This window comes from Myotis lucifugus, unplaced genomic scaffold (genome assembly GCF_000147115.1).
Source record: "Myotis lucifugus unplaced genomic scaffold, Myoluc2.0 scaffold_36, whole genome shotgun sequence".
Classification (NCBI taxonomy): Eukaryota; Metazoa; Chordata; class Mammalia; order Chiroptera; family Vespertilionidae; genus Myotis; species Myotis lucifugus.
In genome coordinates, this window is record NW_005871084.1 from 4,236,559 (window position 1) to 4,247,069 (window position 10,511).

Sequence of the window (10,511 nt, forward strand, 5' to 3'; positions counted from 1 at the left end):
CATAAAGATATATTTTTATTGAGACTAAAATCTGAATTAAGGATTGAAGGAGGTAGAAAGAGTGGTAGACATGGTAGAGACAAATTTGCATTTATTTTCTCCTTTCAGAAAATAAACCAAGAGGAACTTATCTGTAATATGGAAAAAGGTTTCAGCATAAAGAAACACATTATAGTATAATTATAGCATAACTGTAAAATATTCCAATATATGCATCAATAGAATACCATGCAAGAAGTTAAGTTTATGAAAAATTTTAATGACATGGGTTAATTTTGTGATGAAATGTTTATGTAGAGAGCAGAGTATGAAATGATAAGCTCACAAATTCACAATATAAAGGAACACACATGACTTTTAGATAACATTTTTTATATCTTTAAAAGAAGATCTGAAGTAAATATTAAAAACATTAATTTCTCAAAAATTTTTGGGTAATGAGTATATGCTTTTTTTTATACTTCACTACATATAATTTTTCAAAATTAAGTTTTTTAGAAGAAAATATCATAGAAAATATGTTATAATAAAAATTTACCAAAACTATCACTTTTGGTACTGATTAAATGCTTCTCCCCCCTGCCCCACACACACACTATTTTAAACTTTCCAGTAGTTTTTCCATATTTCCCACAGAAAAGAAAAAAAAAACACTTTCCCAAATGCATAAAAACCATCTACTAGGTTTCAGAAATAAAGGTTTTTCAAAAATTTTAATATACCGTAATTATTAAATGTAACATAACCTCCCTGACTATCAGTTTCCTCATTCATAAAATAAAAGGTTAACTTTTCTGCTTTCCAGAATTATTATGAGAATTATGTAATAAAATGCTCTGTATCAATACATGTCCATAAAAGAACATTTTTTGAATGACTATATTTAAAGAGGGAGCTGACTTTGAATGGGATTAGATTGGTTTGGTTTGTGGCTCACATGCACAGCAGTTGTTCATGTAGTTATAATTGGAATCAAACTGCTCAGTGACACTCTCCTTAATATGGAGTGTTGTCCATTTCTATTGGAAGAGACAATGCCAATGTCACTTTGTGACTTTGGCAACATTGAAGAGAACAATAGAGGCAGAAGCAGACATTTTGCTATAGACAGGAAGCCCTGATTTATTCAGTAAGGCAGTACAGGGTTAAGTACAAAAAAATCTATAAAGAGAGATCCTTAAAAATCTATAAAGGATATAAAAGGTGTTCTAATTCATCCAATTGCCCCACACTAGTGATTGAGCCCGCAACCAGGCATAATCCCTGACCTGGAATCAAACCATGACCTCCTGGTTCATAGGTCCATGCTTAACCACTGAGCCACGCCTGCTGGGCTTTAAATGCAAATCTTAAATGGTGTCTTGGACAAGGCATTGAATAAAGTAGATGCTCGATAAATACTGATTAATTACTAAATTAGTTATTAGTTCCCTTGAAGTGGTTGGGTAGCATCTATAGAACCAAGCCTGGCACAGATCCAGAGGCAACAAGTCACAGTCACCTGGCCCATTCCTTTTCTTCTGTAGTACACAGCTGGACTACATTTCCCAGACTTCCTTGTGGTATATTTGCCCTTGGACTGAGCTCTATCTAGGTTGTGGCATACAAGCCAAAGTGATGTGCACTTCAGAGTGATGTATTTTACTTATGAAAACCACCCATGAATGACCCTCACTCTCTTCCTCTTTTCACTGGCTAGTTATGGATATCCATGGTAATGAGCCTGGACTCTGCTCATTGCACTGCAAGGAATTTCTAAAAATTTCTCCTGAGTATTCACTTTGGGTTTTTCATGAACACCAAATAAACATTACGTGTGTTTGCCCATTAAAATTTTTACTTTTTGTGTTATAGTGGTTAGTATTATCTTAACTAATAGAGGCTTCCTCATACCAGGAAATAGCAAGATATAAAAATTGAGTTCCCCAAACTTGACAGTAGGAGGATGGAGTTAAAAATAATGGGAGCCCTCACAAGGGCCTTCAGATTTAGATTCCGGCAGCAGACTTTAAGTGAGGTTTTAGTGCACAGCAGGCATGGAACAAAGGTTTGTTAATTTTAAATGCCATGCATTGATTTTAATATTATACACTATCAGCAGCAAGAATCATGTCTACCTGGAAATCAAAGGCGATGTTATGTCACATCTTATTACCTTTAGCATACAGATTTGTCCCATACCTCATCCTTTGGAAAACAAGCAAAGTACAAAAATTTCCCTTAATTCCATACCTTCCCTTTAGCTGTCACTCAATTTCTCTGCTCTTCTTGCCAACCAAACCTCAGGAAATAGGAAATGGTCTACATATGCCATCTCCCATCATTTCTCAAGCAGTCATTATCATCATATTCCAATGCGGTATCTGCTTCCACCATTCCAAAGCTCCTGCCAAGGCAACCAGTGACTTTCACAAGGGCAAATCTAACAGACATTTTTTAGTGCTCATCAAACTAAAATATTCATCAGCTTTCAGTAGGAATTATGTATTGTTTTCTACTTAAAACTATTCCTTGCTTGTCATTGACCTCAGTTTAAAATTTAAGAATTTTTAGCATCACTTAGGCATTTTCACGTGAGCTGACCATTGCCTGCCGGATGTGATACCTAGGCAATCTAATGTAATGGCTTAAAGTACAGGGACTCTTCTATTTAAACCCTGTTGAAGTCTCAGTTTCAATTTTGACCTCTGCAAGTTACTTACTTTCTCTCTGCCTCAGTTTCCTTTACTTTTGAAATGGGGAGCATCATTGTGCCTATGTTATGCATTTGTTGTAAGGATTAAATAAGATACAAAAGTGTAAGAAGTGATTAGAACCAAGCCTGGCACATATTAAAAGCTCTGTTCTTATTACTATAGTTTCATGCTTCACACTTGTTAAATGTCTTTCCACTGCACTGGCTTTCTCTCTGCACCTTGAGCTAAGTTTTATTATTTCCGCTGTTCCCACCTTGACACCTTCCATATGCTTTCTCCCATGCAATGCTTATTCCCCCAATCTCCCTGGCTGGTTTCTTTTCATCCTTCCTGTTGCAGAGGCTTTCATACTATCTTATCTAAAATTGCTTCTCATTTTTATTTTTAAATTATGCCCCATTACTTTTCTTCATAGCATATACAACGGTCTGTAACGGTTGTGGAAAACACATATCCATATATTTAGTACTTTTCTGTTTAACTGAACTATAGGCTTCATGATGTTAGTTACCTTGCACGTTTTGTCCACTGCTAACCTAACACAGTGCCTGGCACATATTGGGTTGTCAATAAAAATGTACTGAGTGAATGAATAAATGAATGAACTTAATGCTTCTTGTGCTGGGTTCCAACTTTCCCAGTGGGGGAGCAGGCCTGCCTAAGGGAAGATGAGCACAACAGTTAGAAAGTGCTGTAGGTAGCCCTAGCCTGTTTGGCTCAATGAATAGAGCATTGGCCCATGGACTGAAGGGTCCTGGGATTGATTCCAGTCAAGGGTGCATGCCTAGGTTGTGGGCTCAATCCCCACCAGGGGGCATGCAGTAAGCAGCTGATTAATGATTCGCTCTCATCATTGATGTTTCAATCTCTCTCTCCCTCTCCCTTCCTCTCTGAAATCAATAAAAACATATTAAAAAATAAAAATATATATTAAAAAATGAAAGTGATGTAGGTAGAGGACAGAGACGAGGCAGTGCTTATAGAATCTGAAATATGACATCTTTCTATATGATTATTTTTGTAGCAATCAAGAGCTAACTATCCTATATAATAAAGAGCTAATATGCAAATAGTTGCCACACCCTCACACCATCATGCCATAATGGCTCAGACACTCAAAATTGGGGAGAGAGGAATGGGGACCAGCCAGGCACAAATGAGCTCATGAGAGAGGAATAGGGACCAGCCCGGCTGTGGCCCGCAAAAGGGACAAACCACCCACCCCACAGTCCCGGGCACCCACAGCTGTGCCTGTGCCCCAGGAGAGGGACAAGCCGCCTGCCCCACAGTCCTGGGCACCTGTGGCCCAGGCAAAACCACCTGCCCACGGTCCCCTGCGGCTGCGGCTGTGGCCGGGCCTGGGAGAAGCCGGCCCGGGTCCTGGGTGCCTGTGGCTGGCCAGAGGGAGGGAACCCGGGTCCTGGGTGCCTGCAACTGGCTGGAGGAAGGAATCCTGGGTCCTGGGTGTGAGTCGAGGCAGAGGCGGTTAGGGGCAATCAGGCCAGTTAGGGGTGATCAGGCCAGTAGGGGAGCAGTTAGGTGTGATCAGATAGGCAGGCAGAGGTGGTTATTTGCGACCAAGCAAGCAGAGGTAGTTAGGGGCGATCAGGCAGGCAGGCATCGGGGTTAGGAGCGATCACGCAGGTGAGAGGTTAGGAGCCAGCAGTCCTAGATTGCAAGAAGCAGTCAGACATCTCCTGAGGGGTCCCGGATTGGAGAGGGTGCAGGCCAGGCTAAGGGACCCCCATGCACAAATTTCGTGCACTGGGCCTCTAGCGTTCAGACAATATTAATGGCATTTTTATGTAGTATAAAGTATGTATAGACAAAATGAAATTCATCTGAAAAGTCTTCACAGAATCTTTGTTAGGTCTAGTAATGGTTTATGTTTTAAATGATATAAACTCATTAAAGGCAAATCTTAAATGATGCCTAGGACAAAGCATTGAATAAAGTAGATGCTTGATAAATAGTGATTAATTACTAAATTAGTTATTAGTTCCCTTGAAGTGGTTGGGTAGCTATAATTGCCTATTTGATTCTAAGTGACTTGCTTCTAATTATACATTTTGAAGGAAGTAATCCTGCCAAGAGAAATTGTCTGTAGTCTCTGGCCCAACTAAGCATACTTTAATGTTTTTGGCTTTTCCCAAAAATATTTCCAGTTCTCTTTTCACCTTTAGTGATTTACTATTCAACCATGGATCACAGAGGTTAAAAGCATCAACCTTAATACATGTGCAGTGTTGCTGTCAATGTCCTGAACAAAATTTTTTCATTACAAGGGTATGGCAAAGATTTCCAAGCACAAATTACATGCCATCTCCTACTTTCATTTCAAACAATTTTTTACTGAGAGCATATCATATACCAGACATTATCTTCAGAGGTGACTTTAGTGGGGTCATGGAGAGGAATGAGAAATGTACATTAAAAACCCTGTCAGATGCCTCTCAACTTTCTTTTGAATGAACTTTTCAGTCTATAGTACTGAGAAAGAGAGAAGTCCAGAATGTTTCTGGCATATAACATGAAAAAATACGTAGTAGGGCTGCAACCATTATTGATTAAAGTGGTGTAAGGAAATCCTCTCCCAAAGAGTAGAACAGGTATTATAGGATGAAAACTCACCTTTACAGGTCAAGTTCCTTGAAGGGAGGGATTACATTTCAACTACCTAAAATACCAGAGGTTTGGTTCCCCTAGGAACATGCATGTTTAGTACCCCAAGCATGGCATGGTGAGAATAACTAAAATTGTCTTTTTATGTGTCTCCTCCAGGTCTCCTTTTGCAACCTATGTCCTCACTCACCAGGTTCCCAAGGCCCTGTCCAGTCTGTCTTAGGCCTGAACATTATGCCTTGCAGACCCTTAAAACATATCCTTTGCATTTTATCAACCACCTTTTATCTTAGAATTCTCCATACTGTTTAGTGACAACATGTGAAAAATCAGTCAACCAGTTCTGTTATGAGCCCCAATCCTAACGTAGGAGAGAGAAAAACAAAAGTTCTTAATGTCAAATCTTTCTTTTGCTCACTTATCCCTTAACTTCTTATTTTCTATGAATACTAACAGCTTTAGCTGTAGTGTCATGTGCTTCACAATAGCAATGTAAACTTTGTTTTCTAAAATAGATTAAAACCTATAATTTTCTTTTAAATGTTTTTTTAAATGTGTTTTTATTGATTTCAGAGAGGACAAGAGAGGGAGAGAGAGACAGAGACATCAGTGATGAGAGAGAATCATTGATTGGCTGCCTCCTGCACATTCCCTACTGGGGATCGAGCCCGCAACCTGGGCATGTGCCCTTGACTGGGATCAAACCCAGAACCCTTCAGTATGCAGGCTGATTCAAACCAGCTAGGGCTATTAAATGCTTTTGAATCTCAGAACTTTTTTCTTGTTTCAATTTATTCATTGCTTCTCTCTCTCCTCATTTCCATTTACCTTTTAATTAACCCCATACAATTGTAACAGAAACCAAGATTTGACTTCCTGGCTCCACAAAAGCCAAATTTGTGAGACAGTGCTGGTGAAAAAAGGAAAAAGGTTTGTTCAAGTGCCAGTTACCTGAGAAGATGGGGAACTCTTGCTGTAAAGCCAATCTCTCTATCTCAGTGCAGGCAGAGGTTTTTATAGGGAGGGGGATGGAAAGCCAAACAAAGAAATCAAGGGAAAAGAGTTGAAAAGTTCTCTACATGCAGGGCAGCACAGTGCATTCTGATAAAGATCTCAAAACTCATCAAGTGATGGTCTGGTGTGTATCATCCTGGCTTTGTCACCTGGTTTTATGACATCCTAGTTCTACAGTTCAACACATCTCCCAGAACTGGGATGACTGAAGATCAAAGTCTGTAGCTTATGAAGTTAGTTCCCAGAATTTTTATACAAAAATGCTGCTTATCAACAAGCTACATATTAATCAGTCAGCATTTACAGAAACAATGTCAAAAGACTGGTGGGGTGGGTTACAATTCCTTATTATTACACAATCTATTCTTATCCAGTTGCTTATCCCAAATAAGATGCCCCGATCTGAATTTTATAAAGATACTGAAAAATCATTTATTCACCCATCCATCCATCCATCCACCCACTAATTAAACATTTATTAGGCATCAGTGTGCCAAAAACTAGAGTTGGTTCCTAGGGATGCTAGAATCCTGGTCCCCATTCTTGTGAGTGAAGAGAAACAAAAAGTATATACTATTAATAGTAAAGAAGAGAAAACAATCACTGTGATGTGCTTAAATCCAAGCACGAGATCAGAATATGTTTTACCTAAAAGAGGCATTATAGATGTTTGAGCATTTGCAATGTCAAGTTGAGTCATATTTATTAGAGAACTATACTGCCCAATCCTGCTTGCATTATAAGGGAGAGTGAATTTTTTGGGGAGGGAGGGGGTGTTTTTTTTTCTCTGTAATATACACAGAACAGAAAGAAAAGCAACAAAATGAATTTTCTGTCTCACAGAGAAGAGATCCTGTATCTTGCAGTAAAATAAAATTTGCAGGTAGATTAGTGAATTTAACTTTACGATTCCAAACAGAAGTATCTACCATTGATCTTCCTATGACTCAGATCGAACCTTGGGTGAAAAAGAGTTCCCAGGGTCTCAGGCAGCATATGAAACTTCTCCTTAGAAACCTGAAGTGTAACATAGGACACTGATCTAAAGCTTTGGTACATCTGGTCTCCTGCTGACAGTAACAGCAGGCCTTCTGAGAGGCATGAACTACCTCTGATAGAAAAACCAGGAATTCATTCTGAGGGTCAGGGCTGGCTAACTCATAGAAGCTATTGCAGCGCACAGTAGGAAATGATTGTGAGTTGATGCTGAGTGCACTTTCCCAGGCATGTAGAAGGGTTTTAGTACTGCAGAAGCAATTACCACTTAGCAAAGAATCAGCCCCCTCTTACTGAAATTAGACCATAAAATGAGTCAGGCTAGTGGACAAATTGCACTACATGACCCTGCTGTGTTAGTGACCTATATTCACTTTCCAAACTTAGTATGAAGCTCCGAATCTGCAGCAAGCAATTCAGTGGAGGGTGGCAAGAAAGGTAGAACCAGGTAGAATGCATTCAAGGGAGAACCGGGGAGAGGTCAGTTTTATCCTATCTCTTAAGATATCAACAAGTCAGGTTAGGATAGTGCAATTAACTTCCATTTCCTAATTTTATGAATAACAACTCTGGGAGGAGTCAAAAGTGAGAAAATATGGACGAGAAATTGGTACCCCTGGTAAAATGATGGGAAGGGAAGGGCAGGACACATTTAGTAGTTATAATATCATTAAAAATGGGTAAGCAGATTAGTAGATGTTCAACATAGCAAAGAAAAAGGCCAGGTCTCAAGAATTCTTTTCATGGATGATATGATTTTAAGGTTTAAATGGTTATATTTAGAATGAAGTTATGAGTTCAAGAAATTTCTACTTTCTTAGAGTCTTCTTCATCTGAATCACCCTGTAAATGAAAAGAAGCAGTGAAACTGATTTCAACAGAATTATAAAATGACCTTTGACTAGGAGAAATGATTAAAGTAATTTGGTAAGATGTATCTAGACCTTACATTTGTTTCTTCTGTATAATACTATGTTTTGTTTTCATTAGTTTTCTTTGAGGTAGTGTGTGTGTGTGTGTGTGTGTGTGTGTGTGTGTAGGGGTCTGTAACTTATGAACATGGGCACAAAATAAATGTAAAGGAAATAGGAAAATAATGAGATGTAAAGGTAGCCAAGTTCACATCTAATTGGGAGTATTTACAAAAAATTGCCTCCAAAGAAAGAAATTTTTAGAGTATGAACTTTGACTAATTAAAAATAATTGACATTGACAGACTAATACTGAATCTAATAATAGTCTAGTTTTTCAGATCTTAGAATAAGATTAAGTTTTATATATTATGCTCACTAGATTCAACTCAATTCAATAAATATTTACTAAGCACCATAATCGACACCAGGGATGACAGACAGCATTTTAAAATACTTTTAAAAGTTGTTTAGTATTTTTTGGTCTTAAAAAAATTAAAATCTCTTTGAGAGCAAGGGCATGGTGAGAGATGTGAGTAGAAGAGTTGTACTCAAAGGACTGTAGCAGCAAGTGGAGAGTTCATTTTCATAACACATTTTTAGTGAATCGACATACACCAAGAAGGTAAAGTTTTAAAACATAAGACATGGTAAACATTATAAAATCCTCCAACCTTTAAGGGGCAGGGGAACTGGAAAAACGTTGTAAAGTTTGTCTACTAAATGAGGAGGCAGAGTTGCAAAGTTGGCAACCAAATGTAGGAATCTTAAAGAAAACAGTCTGCAGAAAGGCTGAAGCAACAGCAACTCTTTCTGGGCACAAGGTGGTGAGAGATGGAAAAATCTGAAGAGGAAAGAAGCTTGAATAGCTCTCTCTCTCTCTCTCTCTCTCTCTCTCTCTCTCTCTCTCTCTCCCTCTCTGTATTGATGCTCTTCTTATTGTTTCTTTACATTTACAGTTGAAATTTGAGTGTAGAAAGGATGGAGCCCACAGAGGAGGAGATACTAAAAATGAAAATAAAAATGCAAATCATTAAAGTCATAAGATCCTGGAGGGTCAAAGATGGAATGGTATCAAAAACAGGGTTAGCCCTCCAGGTTGTCTTGGAGGTGAAATATCCTTTGGCAGTCTCTAGGAAGAGGGTGACCCTTCTTCAGACTAGGGGAGTAATTCCTTCCTCCCCTACTAGAAAGGGGTGGTGAGCAAGTTGGGGAATGTATAGAATGGAGAGGAGTCAGAAAGGAAATAGCAATGGTGAATATAAGGGAAAATCTGGACTAGAGAGGAGTGAGTTGATGAGGTTCCTATGTGATGATCTGCACTTTATCAAGTAGGAGGTAAGGACGTTAAAACTAATTTTGGACCAAAATAAAGGATTCATTTGATCTAACTAATCCATCAGCACTCTGGGAGACTTCAGAAAAAGAAACTAGTTAGATTAATGCTAAATCTGTTTTCATTATCCTATATAATAAAAGCCCAGCGACAGAATGGCAGAATGACCAGAACTACCGGTCGACCTGTTGCTATGACGCACACTGACCACCAAGGGGCAGACGCTTAATGCAGGAGCTGCCCCCTGGTGGTCAGTGTGCTCCCACAGTGGGAGTGCCACTAGGCTGACTGGGATGAGCGGCTGCTCTTGCAGTGGGCTGATCCCCGCAGGCCATACCCCCCACCAGTGCATGAATACCGTGCACTGGACCTCTAGTTATTTATAACACTACTTTCTTCTTTGGTACATTTCATAAACTACATAAGGTCTTAAAGTCTCCCTCAACCTATGGAGCGCTGCTACAGTGTTTTGGACAGGTTCAAGCCTTGGACTGATGAAAAGGCACAGTCCTCTCATTGCCACGTGCAAGTCCCAGCTTGGAGGGCAGAGCCTTGCCAGCACAATTAGCCAACAGCTATAGCTGTAAGCTTGAACCTGTGGTCCGAACACATGGCCCCACGTGCCTGAGTGATAGAGTTCAGGTGCATGTAATTGAGTGGGACTGAAACCTATGAGAATGCTGTACACATCTTGATCACGCCCTTACATTGCCTCGTGGCATCAACTATAAAATAAAGACACGGCTTGTGGGCGTTGGCGCTGTCCATCAGAGGGGCAGCGTCCCACCGAGACCCAGCTTTCATTCTCTTGTCTGTCTTTTCTAAGCCTTTCACCACCCCACTCAGGGTCACTGAACCAGGCTTAGCTGGCATGGCACATAAGGCGCCCTAGGGCTGAGTATGCCATGGCCGTGCCAGCTCCCCACATCAACCTTA